Genomic DNA, 12,032 nt, shown 5'->3' on the forward strand with positions numbered 1-12,032 from the left:
GGGGCCGATGACTCTGGGAGCAACGTTTCCGTGACACAGAGTAAATAAGGTTCCTGCGTAGAGAGCATGTACAAAAAGTCTAATTTGTGGCACGCCAAAGAGCACGCATTACACAGATGGCTGTAGAGAGGTGTCCGCCCTGGGAAGGCAGCAAGCCAAGATGCTGCTTGGTCATGCTTTCAGCTTTGGGGTCAGTCCACTGAAACAGGGGCATGGTCACAGAGGGTCGTTCTTGTATAAAAAGTGCCTCTGAATGGAACTAAAGCAAAATCCGCCCAGACAGCGGTCGGTGTGATGATATGCCCCCGGGGTCCCTAGTTCTGCATCGGGCCTCTGGATGGCAGGTCTCTGGTTCGCAGCGCAGGAAGAGGAGCGCAGCAAAGAAACACACGGACCACTTCGATCAGTGCATAAACCCGGACTGGCGTTATGATGCCAGTTCCGGTGATTCCTTTATTTCCTGTGTGTCACGTGACCCTCGATTGGCGGGGCACGTGACACCACAGCCGGGACATGAACAGGCAAATACAGGCTTGCCTTTTGCACTCCTTCAGCCAGGTCATACAGACCAATGAAAATAAAAGAAATAATCCGGTCAGGACCAGGAAAGAAGATAAAACCAGTCTTTCCATATGCCAAGGTTGACAGCACGGGCAGTAAATTAAATGAATTAGCCCCTCACAATCCGCCAAATGTAAGTTATAAAATAACGCGAGGAGATTTTGGGAGAGGGATTTACACGAAATAAAAACACGTGCAGTCGGACTAGGATTTAAACAAGTGCACTTCAGCACGATCAAAGATACTTACATGAGGCTTCACAGTCCGACTCTCGGCACATATATGTGCCGTTAGTATGCCAGGTGACCCCGAAAGCGAAAGCGAGGTCATGGATCAATGAAAATAAAAGAAATACTCTGGTCAGGAGTACCAGGAGAGGAGATAATACCAGTCCGCCTGCATGGGCAGTAAATTAAATGAATTAGCCCCACACAATCTTATTGTGGAACGAGCCTCATCAAAGGTGCTAGTTAGTGTGAGTAGAGGATAAAGGGAATAATGAAGGCGAGAGGATGTGAGGAAGTCATCCCCCTGATGGGGGGATAGAGGGCAGGGCAGACTGAAAGACAAGAGGGAGAGGTACCTATGCAATGGCAAGGAGGCAGCTAGCAATACAGTGTAGGTGGCGCGCATAAAGGAAAAAGCAGAATGTACAATATCTTTCCCATGCTCTAAGCCAGGAAGTGAAAGAGGATTGTAATGTAAACAGGATTTTAAAGATATATATATGTAACATGTTAATTAATGAAATAGTATAGTTGCAATCCCAGCCAAAATGATTGAAAGCAAAAGTGAGGGAAGCACCTAGAGGAAGAGATAAGCACTATGCTAAATCCCTGTAGTACCCATGAAATGCTGGTGGGGGTGCAGGAATGGGCGTAACTGAGGAAGGATCAGATGGTGTATGGGGTGCAGTGGGGGTAGCCCCGTACAGTTTCCAGGGACCGTAAAGAGGTATTAAATGGGCCAAAGTTACCCAGCCTTCTCACTCCTAAAAGGAGTAATCTGGTGCAAAGGGAAAAGAAGGTCAAAAGGAATAGTTTACAAGAATGAGAAAGAGCTGAATAAGAAGGCAATACAGACCATTATTGCCATGGAGGGTAACCATGTAAATGAAAGCATCAGCAATATTAAAATAAGTATCAAAAAGCGATCATAAAGGTAGGAAAAGGGCAGCTCTACCCTATGTATAGACTTAGCTACAATACTTCGCATTCATGTCTAAACTTGGTTGCCCAACAAAGAGGGTGGAAGGAGGCAGGTAGCTCCAAAGCATCTCAACTACATGGAAAAGGTAAGGTGCCGCAAATTATGGGAAGCTCACGCCCGTCTTGCAAGTGAAGCATTCTCCCAACTGCAGTGCCATTGGCAGCCAACTCAGAACCACCTTTCGCCCCTCCTCTTCTCTCCCGTTCAAAATCTCTACAAAGCCGGACTGCTCCCATGGGTTTCAAAGAAGGGGCTGCCTGCCGACTCCCAAGCAGCATTGCTTACCAAACCAAGACCCCAACAGTGCAACAAGGTCCCTCATTCCTAGATCTGGTTCCCTACAAATTTCCAACAATCCGAACCCTCTCCCATGGACCCAGAGAGCCTCTACACAGATGCCAGGCCAATAACACAGGAGACCAATCGACAGTACGAGCAAGGCCCAGAAAGAGATAGGTACCCCCATGTCTTTCTCTCCAGCTTTGTCCCTCAAATGCCTCACCACAGATGTCTGAGCATGGTACTAGGCTCCATCCCAGATCCCCCAGTCTCTCACTCCCAGTGGTGTTGCTAGGTTTGGAAAAGATCCGTTGCTACGCTAATGTCAGGACTGTCGGTACTCGGGGCTAGCTAGCCTTCTGGTTGTAGCCCCTGAGCTTCTACTCTGGCTACAACCAAAAGACCTGGGGCCATTGCCCACTAGGCCCCGCTAGCAACGCCTCTGCTCACTCCCAGTAATGCACAAATGAAAAAACTGCAGCCCCAAACGTCTCCTGTTTCTCCTGTCTCCCATGAAAAACAAGAGTGTGACAAAGGTTCTCAAATGACATCCAGTTCAGTAGCTGAAAGGCTTTGAAAGGGCATTGGGGCAAGCCCCTGTGCCTCCAACCCAAAACAACCATTGGATATGATATGATATATGATATGATATGATGTTACATTTATAACGTGCCTTTATGTAAGTGTTTCTAGGCGCGACAAAACAAGGAGGGGAAACAAAGGGAGGACAAAACAATATTACTAGGCCTTGTGTCATTCAGATCGCACAAGTGTGGGGAAGAGGGAGGGGCGAAATGCCAGGGGCGGAGGGGAGGGGAGAAGTGCAGCCAGCGGGTGACTCATAAGTGCAATGAGATGGGACAGTAAGGTTTCAGGTACAGACCCTTAGGTGCAAGGGAGCCCGAGGCAGTGCAAGGGCAACTGGACATGCAGGAGCCTGGGCCTGAGTTCAGAGGGTAGCCAGGTGACCAGCGTGCGGAGCAGTCAGGGACTCAGCAGGGAGAGGAAGAGAGAAAGCGGAAGCAAAAAGGACGATCTTGATTTGCTTCCGGAACCGGAGGTGGTTCTGCTCAAGTTTGAGAGAGGCAGGGATTTTGTTCCAGAGGGAGGCTCCAGCTGAGTAGAGAGATCTGCCTCCACGCTCTGCTTGCAGAAGCATCGGACCCTCAGAGAGTTGGATGTGGATGAGCAGAGAGCTTGAGAAGGAAGATGTTTAGGAAGAGAAAATTGGAAGTAGTGCGATCCCAGGCCCCAGAAAGCCGTGTGGACCATGCAAAGGGTCTTGAACTTGATCCTTGCAGCGACAGGGAGCAAATGAAGAGATTGCAGAGCTGGAGAGGTACGATCCCTGGGCTTGAGGCCAAGGACAAGTCTTGCAGTTCTGTTCTGGATAAGTTGTAAAGGTCGAAGAGTAGAGGCACCAGAAATATGTCATCTTCCCCACATGCTCACTTGTAGTATCCTGCAACACTCTCATTGGCACACCCTTGCCCTCCCCTTTGTGTCCCTCTCTCCATCTCACACTGCACACTAGAATGATAATGCACACAGAGGGTAGGAGCAGCCAGGGATCTGAAAGGCAAATGTGAAGAAGAATATCAAGAACCCGCAGCAATTTTTGAGCTTCTGCCTCTGTGCCCACTGCAGGTGTTGCTGCTGTACAAATGTACGAATAACCTTCAAGTTAAGTTTACCCCACCTGATCTGCTTCTTTCTTATTTCACACATAATGAGGTGTAGTTCAAAGCTCTGCAATATCACAGTATTGTTGCTTGGGCACCACCCACTGCCCTGCAGTGGCACTCGGCCAAGCCTCTGAAGAGCAGCCTGGCGGGATTCCCCACCTAAAACCTATAAATCCTGACCATGCCATTTACAGAGCAAGCTTGCAAGGAGTGAATTCATACATAGAATTCCATCTTCTATCATGTAGTCCATGTATAAAACGTGAACAATGGAAATCCATATTTTCTTGTTACCTGAATGCGTTTGATGGGTTGGACTTTGCACCTAGCAGCATGTGTTTTGCTGCTCATGGCATTGGGGGCTGACGTTCACTGTCTACTCACTCTGGAACCTGAAGCCAAGTAAGCCGATGTGTCTGCCTGTGCTTCATCATACGTCGAAGCTCTGGCGCTTACATAGCCCCGGTTTGGAAAGAAAATCCACCTTGTATTAGAAAGGTGAACATTTTACAAAAAAACGACAGTCTTCTTGGGAATGCATTACTGATTTCATCACAGTACTCAATGACCTGGAGAGCCTGTGATTGATAGGAGCTATTACCGATCAATGAATCTGAGATGATCTCATTTTCTATAGCTTTGATCCCACGAACCATTAATCTTAACTTGTGGCATGTCTCTGGGTAACCCTCCAGGTCATCGTTCTTCACCTGCCAAGCTATTGGAGAATGGGGAAAGGCCACATGCAAATCAGGCCTGGTCCCACCCCTAAAAGTCCAGCTCAAACTGCTTGGTCACATCCCTTCTGCACAAAACCACAAGCAACCCCAGAGATGTTTCAGCCTAATTGGGTGTCATCAGTGAGGTGTAGCTTGGGTCTCTAGACCCAGCAGGCATGGGATATGTAATGAAGTATTTTGGGAGGCAGCATGGTAAGTCCTCGTGCTCTTAATTATGATGCATGCTTACAGGTTACATACAAGGTGTCAGGTAGTGGATATATGGAGCAGGATCTTAAGTATTTCCTGGAGAGCGAACTGGCTCCCACCACCAAGACGACATGTTTTTCCAACTGTCCTGGGCGGAACTCCAGACAAACTCTAACATTCTCAGCTCCTGCTTCAGCACCTTCAGGACATTCCATTATATCACAGTTCCACTCACACATACAGACAACAGTGGAGGGAAGCAGGATACAACGCACCTCCTTTCCTTAGGGCAATGTCAGATACACAACTACACGAGCAGGAAAGCACAATACAAGCAGGTATCACCCACACAAGGCAAGCAGGAAAGCACACAGGGAGGGATGCAATACAACACACCTCCTTTCCTTAGACCAATGACAAAGACACATGGTGAACAGGGGGGAGGGGCACAGAAGAACAACCATAGGAGACAAACAGACATAACCTTCCTTTCCTTCATGGAGATAAAAAGGCATCCAACTACTATATGGAAATTGGAACACAAACAGAGCATCCAAGTGCATGACATTCCTGTCCTCCCCAAAGGAAAATTCACCAACAAGTCCCTACCATCATCCAATGAGGAAGAGTGAAAATCAAAAACATTACTACACAGGGGGCACGGACAACTACCACTCCTACACAACTACATGGTGGCAACAACCCAGCCACAATCCTCCTCACCGCCAACAAGCCACATTCAGAACTGCTGGCCAGGTAACTCAGAACCCATCTGCTAAGCACCAACACTCCTAGAGATTCAGCTGGTATGGTGGAACATGTCACCAACCTGACCAAGCAGAATGCATTGAACTACCATGTGATACAAAGGGTTAAGTAGTTGTTCGACCACATCAAAAAATGAAACTCAACGCCTGAAAGGACTCACGGAAATGACTATGACCGTAAACTGCACTTCCAAAACCCATCAAATCCAGGGTACCAGCAAATACTTCCCTCTCCATTGAACGCAACCGTAGGGAATACGTCTGGACCCTAACAACAAAATCACACCTTGGGCCCCTCAGAGAACATCTAAATTCCCTTAGAAGGTAGGCGTATGATACACGTCTGAGACCAAAGACACCTTAACAACCTGAGATTCCACTACACAGGTTGACCGTTTCCCTACAGTCACTCAACATCTCATGCGGTCTTACAGTGTCCTATTGACACACACCTCCTACAACACCAATTTTTTTCTGGCCTTACAGCATCCTCTTGACACACGCCTATAACAATGCCAATTTTCTCTTGGCCTTACAGAGTCCTCTTGACACACTCCTACCACACCAATTACCTTGGGGCCTTACAGTGTCCTCCTGACACTTGCCCACAACAACACCAATTAACTTGTGACCTTACAGTGTCCTTCTGACACACGCCGACTTAGCCTCACAATATCTATCTACTACATGTTTGCTGCTTGAGTACCCTGACACCAACAGCAATTTCGGAACAACATGAATCAACTTCACATGTCCACTGCGGGGATGTCCTCCAGATACCTGCAGCAATAACTCTTGCTTCTCATATGAACTCACTCCACCTCACTGCTCAGATATAACCACCCATCTCACACTCCATGCACTCTCTTTCAAAACAGTTGAACGCACACTGCGGGACAGGCATGTTATCAAAAGAGACACAGACTCAAAAGCAACAGTTCAAAAACCTTTATTGAAGAACCTTGTTGGGTTGGTGTAATGTCTAACTGGCCCTAACTCTAAAGGGGTTATTCCCTCAACTGATGTTTCTAAGGGCTGTCGATGTCCGAATGTCCAAAACCAAAGTCTGCCTGTGTCAAAACCAATGCTTGCCCTCACTCTTAGACAAAATGTGTTCTGGGGACTTCCTAAAGAAAAAATGGTGAATCAAAAAGAAATGAAAACCATGACTGGTTTCAGGTGGCCTTTCTATCAGGTGTAGTTCTGCCAGTTACAGAAAAAAGATAGTTCAACCCAAAAAGGGTTGCCCTTGGTACCTTCCATGTCGGGCTCTGGCAGCAAATAAAGTTCACAATGTCTCTGGGTCACCTGGTGGTCCATTCCGCAAGCTTTACTCCTTCCAGTTCCAAACCAATCAAAACCAGTTCTGGTCAGGCCTCTCAGGGTTCCCTTCCCCAAGTCTAGGCCTCTCCTGCAAATGTTTAAATCTCTCTGTGGGCCTCTCGGGGTTCCCTTCACCAAGCTGAGGCCCCTCTGGTCTCAAAAAAAAGTTCACACAGTTCCTTCCATGGGGCAGTGTCAGAGACTTTCGAAAATGCCAGGCTTTTGCTCCACCCCTGCACGACCACTTTGTCTTCTGACCCCTCTCCTCACGCGTTGTATCTTTTCTTCTATCTTGTTTCACTTTCTGCACATTAGCCAAAGTCTCAATACGTTCACTGGAGTTATACCACAAATGACATTCTCTGCAACAGGTGATGTCGAGACGGGTTTTGGGAGTATGGCGATGAGAAACAGGTGTTATCTTAGTTGATGTAGTAAGACACTGTTCATTTTCTGATCTTGTTAATAGAGATCATTGATATTGTTGATAACCAGATGTTAAAGCCATGTACATTCTTTCTCTTTGCTGTGCCTCTTGGACACTCCTCGTATTTTGATGTGCCTGTGGCACACTCTTTTCACTTTGCTGTGCACCCTTGGACCTTTTTCTCTTACTTTCGGGTTGCTTGCACCCTCTCTTCTGCTTTTGTGTTGCTTGCATGCTCTCTTTGCTTTCCTTCAACTTTCAAATGTACTCTTTCTGTCTTTCAGATCGCTCACACACCGTCTTCTGCTTTTGGGCCGCTTGCGCTCTCTTTTCTGCTTTTGGGTCACTCGCGCCCTTTCTTCTGTCTTTTCCTGTCTTTGTGCCGCTCACGTACCTTGATATCCTTGCTTTCCTTTTCCTGTGCCGTTTTCCACTTTCAGATCTCGGCTCCCGCTCCTGCCATATGCACGCCACTGGGTTTCTCTCTCTCTCCTGCTATGAGACTCACCCAGATAGCGTGGCACTGGTAAGCAGATTCTTTGGGTTCTGTGTGCCGAGGTCAGGGTCTCACCTGCTGCCCCTCAGTCACTCCTGGGAATGGCACACGTCCCAGGGGAATGAGCACTGCCCTAGATACGGCCAATAATTAGCAAATCGCCTCACTGCAGGTCGATGGAGACACGGCTCCCTCGCCACGCTGCAACTGTCCAGCCACACAGGGTGAGCGTTTCAGCTTCCCACTCCCCTCTGGCATTTCCAGGCTTCTCGTGCTGCAGCCTCCACATTCCAACCAGCAACCCCAGCTCGCTCATCTTCTTTGGCAGAACCACACCTTTTATACCCTCACTGAAGGTTCAAGTGGAGTCAGGTGTGAATGGTTAAGGTAAACCGCCTGACCTTACCTGACTCTATTAGTGGGACAGTCTAGTGGTGTAATCTGGTAGGCTTCTCGCTGCTCCTTACTGTTATGTCTATGGTAATCCTCACTTCCCTCGGTCGCCTCCTCTTTGTCCCAGAACATGTTGGAAATGGGGAGGTGGAGATGGAATGGGATTGTAAATATCCCATAAAAGCTGAGGGAGAGGGTTTTGATTTATAATGGGAAAAGGGGGAATACCATGTCTCGCCTTTAGACATTTTCTTTCCATCCCCCCATTACCCTCCCCTCAGGTGATCCTCCCTGCTTGTTACCCCCGGGTTGGGATCCTGGCCACCTGAATGGAGAATCCCAGGGGAGGAGGTGGGAGAATACTGTCAGGTTTCTCACTACACCTAAATACTTCTTAATGCACAATATGATGATACAGGTGCATTGCAATGTATCACTAAATGTCCAAGCTGCAATGAAATGCAGCCCATCCTGAAATTCCTCAATATAATGATGCATACTGCAGGTTATGAATACTGCATTCCATACACGCACTCTTGCACTCCCACTCCTTCACATTGTAATAATGGTATATGCAAAAATGATGTGATTTAAAGGTTCTAACAGTCCTTGCTGCTTCTGTTCCTTTGCAACATACATAAAGTTGAAATTCCTCAAAGTTGGTTAAACTAAATGCATGTCAAAACCGGTTTTGGCTTTTCCTCACTGTCATAATTGTATCAGAAAACATTACATCCGTCCTGCTTGAACTTCACAACCATTCATGAATGTATTCCAATTTCTGCTGTGAGCCATCCACAACTACAACAAGATACTGGCTTCACTTTACAATGTACTCATCAACTTGGTGCTCAACCAGCATTGACAATTTATTTCAAAGAGGTACCTTAAATACTTCCACCACTACAGGGTGTGCACGTGGCTTTAACATCTGGTTGTCAACAATATCAATGATCTCTATTAACAAGATCAGAAAATGAACAGTGTCTTACTAGATCAACTAAGATAACACCTGTTTCTCATCGCCATAATCCCAAAACCCTGCTTGATATCACCTGTTGCAGAGACTAACATTTGTGGTATAACTCCATTGACCGTATTGAGACTCTGCACTCCATTATGGTTCCGCACTCTTTGGAGTCATTCATAATTACTGCATGCTTTGCTACGAGCGGTCCGACCATGCGCGCGTGCAAAACTCCAAAACTCTGTACTCTCAATCCTTCTTTCTTCTTTACTGACCTTGAAAATGTTGTGACCCGATGACGGCAGCATCAAGTTGCAGGGTCCTTTAATCAATTCGCTCTCACCAACGGGCACTCCATCTAGAGACGAGCAGTGTCAGTCGTAGCAGGAACATTGAAAAATATACAGTTCTAACTTTGCCAGAACTGCCACCAACCACAATAACGTCACCATTGAGTGACCAGCTGCAGCTAAGATCGGAGCTCTCCTGGATCAAATGCTGTAACGGCCTGAGGTGCCCTCCTGCTTAAGACACCAAACCCTGGCAACTTGCAAACATAATCACAGGCGATGGAGATACTGCGGTTACTCCTCACAAGGTAGCAAGTGTCACAAAACCTTGGCACCTGCCAAACTTACTTCCCTTGTTGCTTTGATATGAAACACCTGTAGTTCATCTCCCTGCACTCCAAGCAGAGGGAAACAGGAAACACACAATGCAGAAGGAGAGGTGGTCTTTCTCCCTGTACTTCGCAGAACAGCCTTCGATTCCAGCGCCTGCATAATGACAGCAGAGCCCTGATGGACATGACTGACAGGCTCTGTCTCTTTTTTGTTCTTTAACTTTAATTCTCTCAGAGACGTCACTTTACTCCTTCATCTCCTTTTTTGCACCAGGAAGGCATTTTCCTTCTACTTGCTTCTGTTCCGCTAACAGGGAGGCATCCGTCACCGCCCAATCACTCAACACTTCTTCCATGGAGGAATATTTCATCTCCCAATTTGCGTTTTCCTTCCCCAGGGAGCTTCACCTTCTCCTGGGCACACCATGGGTGGTGGGACTATTTCCAAGGGGGGCAGTGGGTCTCCCTCTTCTCTCTTGCTTGTTTCTGTACTCTGCACCCCTTGCAGCAGTCATCTCATACATCTCCATCTCTCTTCACAAGTACCTGCTCTTCTCCTGGGGTCTGTATCAAGACCAGGTCATCACCAGTGTAATGAAATGCTTCGGGAGGCTGCATGGTAAGTCCTCAGTTTCTTTATTATGCTGCACGCTTACAGGTTACATACAAGTTGTCAGGTATTGGAAATAGGGAGCAGGATCTTAAGTATCTGCTGGAGAGCCCACTGGCCCCCACCACCCAGGCTAGATTCCTCTCCACTGTCCTGGAGAGACACTCATCGATGTGATGCATCTTTCCCAACCAATGGATGGAGTCAATGCAGTGTTTTACAGTATCAATACTTTAATTATGTATTCATTATTTAACAACTTCAATTTTTAGGCATGAAATTATAGGACTGTTTAAATAAAAAATAAACAAAGTTAGCATGTACTGGTCTTTGCCAGACAGGATATAGTCAGAGTGATAAAAGTATCACCCAGTTACTTCTAGTTTTCAATTATTTGAAAAAGAAAAATAAATAATTTCCTAGCACTCCCACACAGGCCTTTGCCAGTTAAGACTGGAGGGGATGAAGACTGATGCACTCTCTCTCCATTAGCCCCTTTGAACTAACTGGCAGTGAACAGAGAAAAGAGGGCCCCATGGGCAAGCGTAGAAGACAAGGTGAGCTGTGCTTTCATTGAACATGGTAACTTAAAAAGCTAGCTTTGCTACACCAGTGTCAATTTAATCAGAAAACCCACAGAATTGCCTATGAAATTGCTATGCAGCACTGCTTATTCTATGCCTTGGAAAGACGTTGTGTCCCTCATCCCCCATCTGAAGAGAAAGATCTTTCTCACAGAACATCCTATGTCTGATGAAACCCAGCCCTTCCATCTGCATGCATTTCTCCATCGTCCTATTCAGCCTTTGTTTAGGTCTCTCAATCCCATTACATGACCGGGCACCGTGCCATTCCTGCCTGGCTATTATTTCAGACCAGACTATTGAAGTTTCCCCCAACATTTGTGCTGAGGTCCGTATGCACTCTTGCATGTGATGCAGCAGCAGATCTTCATCTCAGGCCAGTGATAGTGTTACCATCCAGATGAATAATTAAAACATTAGGCGCTAAACCCAATCACAGGGGTCTTCTCACTGTGGGCAGCAGGGCAGCCCACTGCATCCCCGAGACACCAAGCCAAACCAGCATTGTTCTCCTCAAACCAATGTCGCTACCCCTCTGAAGCCACTGGTGGGTTCTCTTTTCTGCTCGTGCCACAAACGAATGTCCGATGACCCACACCTTTGCATCTGCTGGAGGTAATCAGAAAGAATTAGAGCCCACATCCATTAACACTGCACAACTCATCTTTATTTACATTTTGCACACGGGAAAACATTAACAATCACATTTCTCAAGCATTCATCCTTAGTGCTGCCACCGCTAAATAATACCCACAGCCCTGCTCTCACTACAACCACCTACCAGCTGACCCCGTTTGCCACATACTCACCTTTACATGGCACCATGAGCCCCCCGGACCACCTTCTTCATGTTCCCCAGACGGATTTAAAACTTATACCTGTCCGATGCCCATCTACCCATCCTTTGTATCTCCTACCCGACATCCCTTCTTGAAAGGCCATTGTGGCAGCCCCAATCCTAAAAGAGTGTGAAGACCAATCTATCCCCTGAAAACCCACTTTCTATATCGTAATTGCTAGCACCTTCCTAAACCTGAAAAGAGTTACAGGGGACCAACCTCCTGAACCAGTAGGTATGCCCCCACAGCCAGTCTGTCATCCAGACACTGAGAAAGCAGCATAATGGGGCAATCTGAATCTGTCGACCTATTCAGTGTGACACGCCTACCTCTTCCTTTCT

The sequence above is a fragment of the Ambystoma mexicanum genome, chromosome 2p (assembly GCF_040938575.1).
Source record: "Ambystoma mexicanum isolate Mex_15411 chromosome 2p, UKY_AmexF1_1, whole genome shotgun sequence".
In the NCBI taxonomy this organism is placed as follows: Eukaryota; Metazoa; Chordata; class Amphibia; order Caudata; family Ambystomatidae; genus Ambystoma; species Ambystoma mexicanum.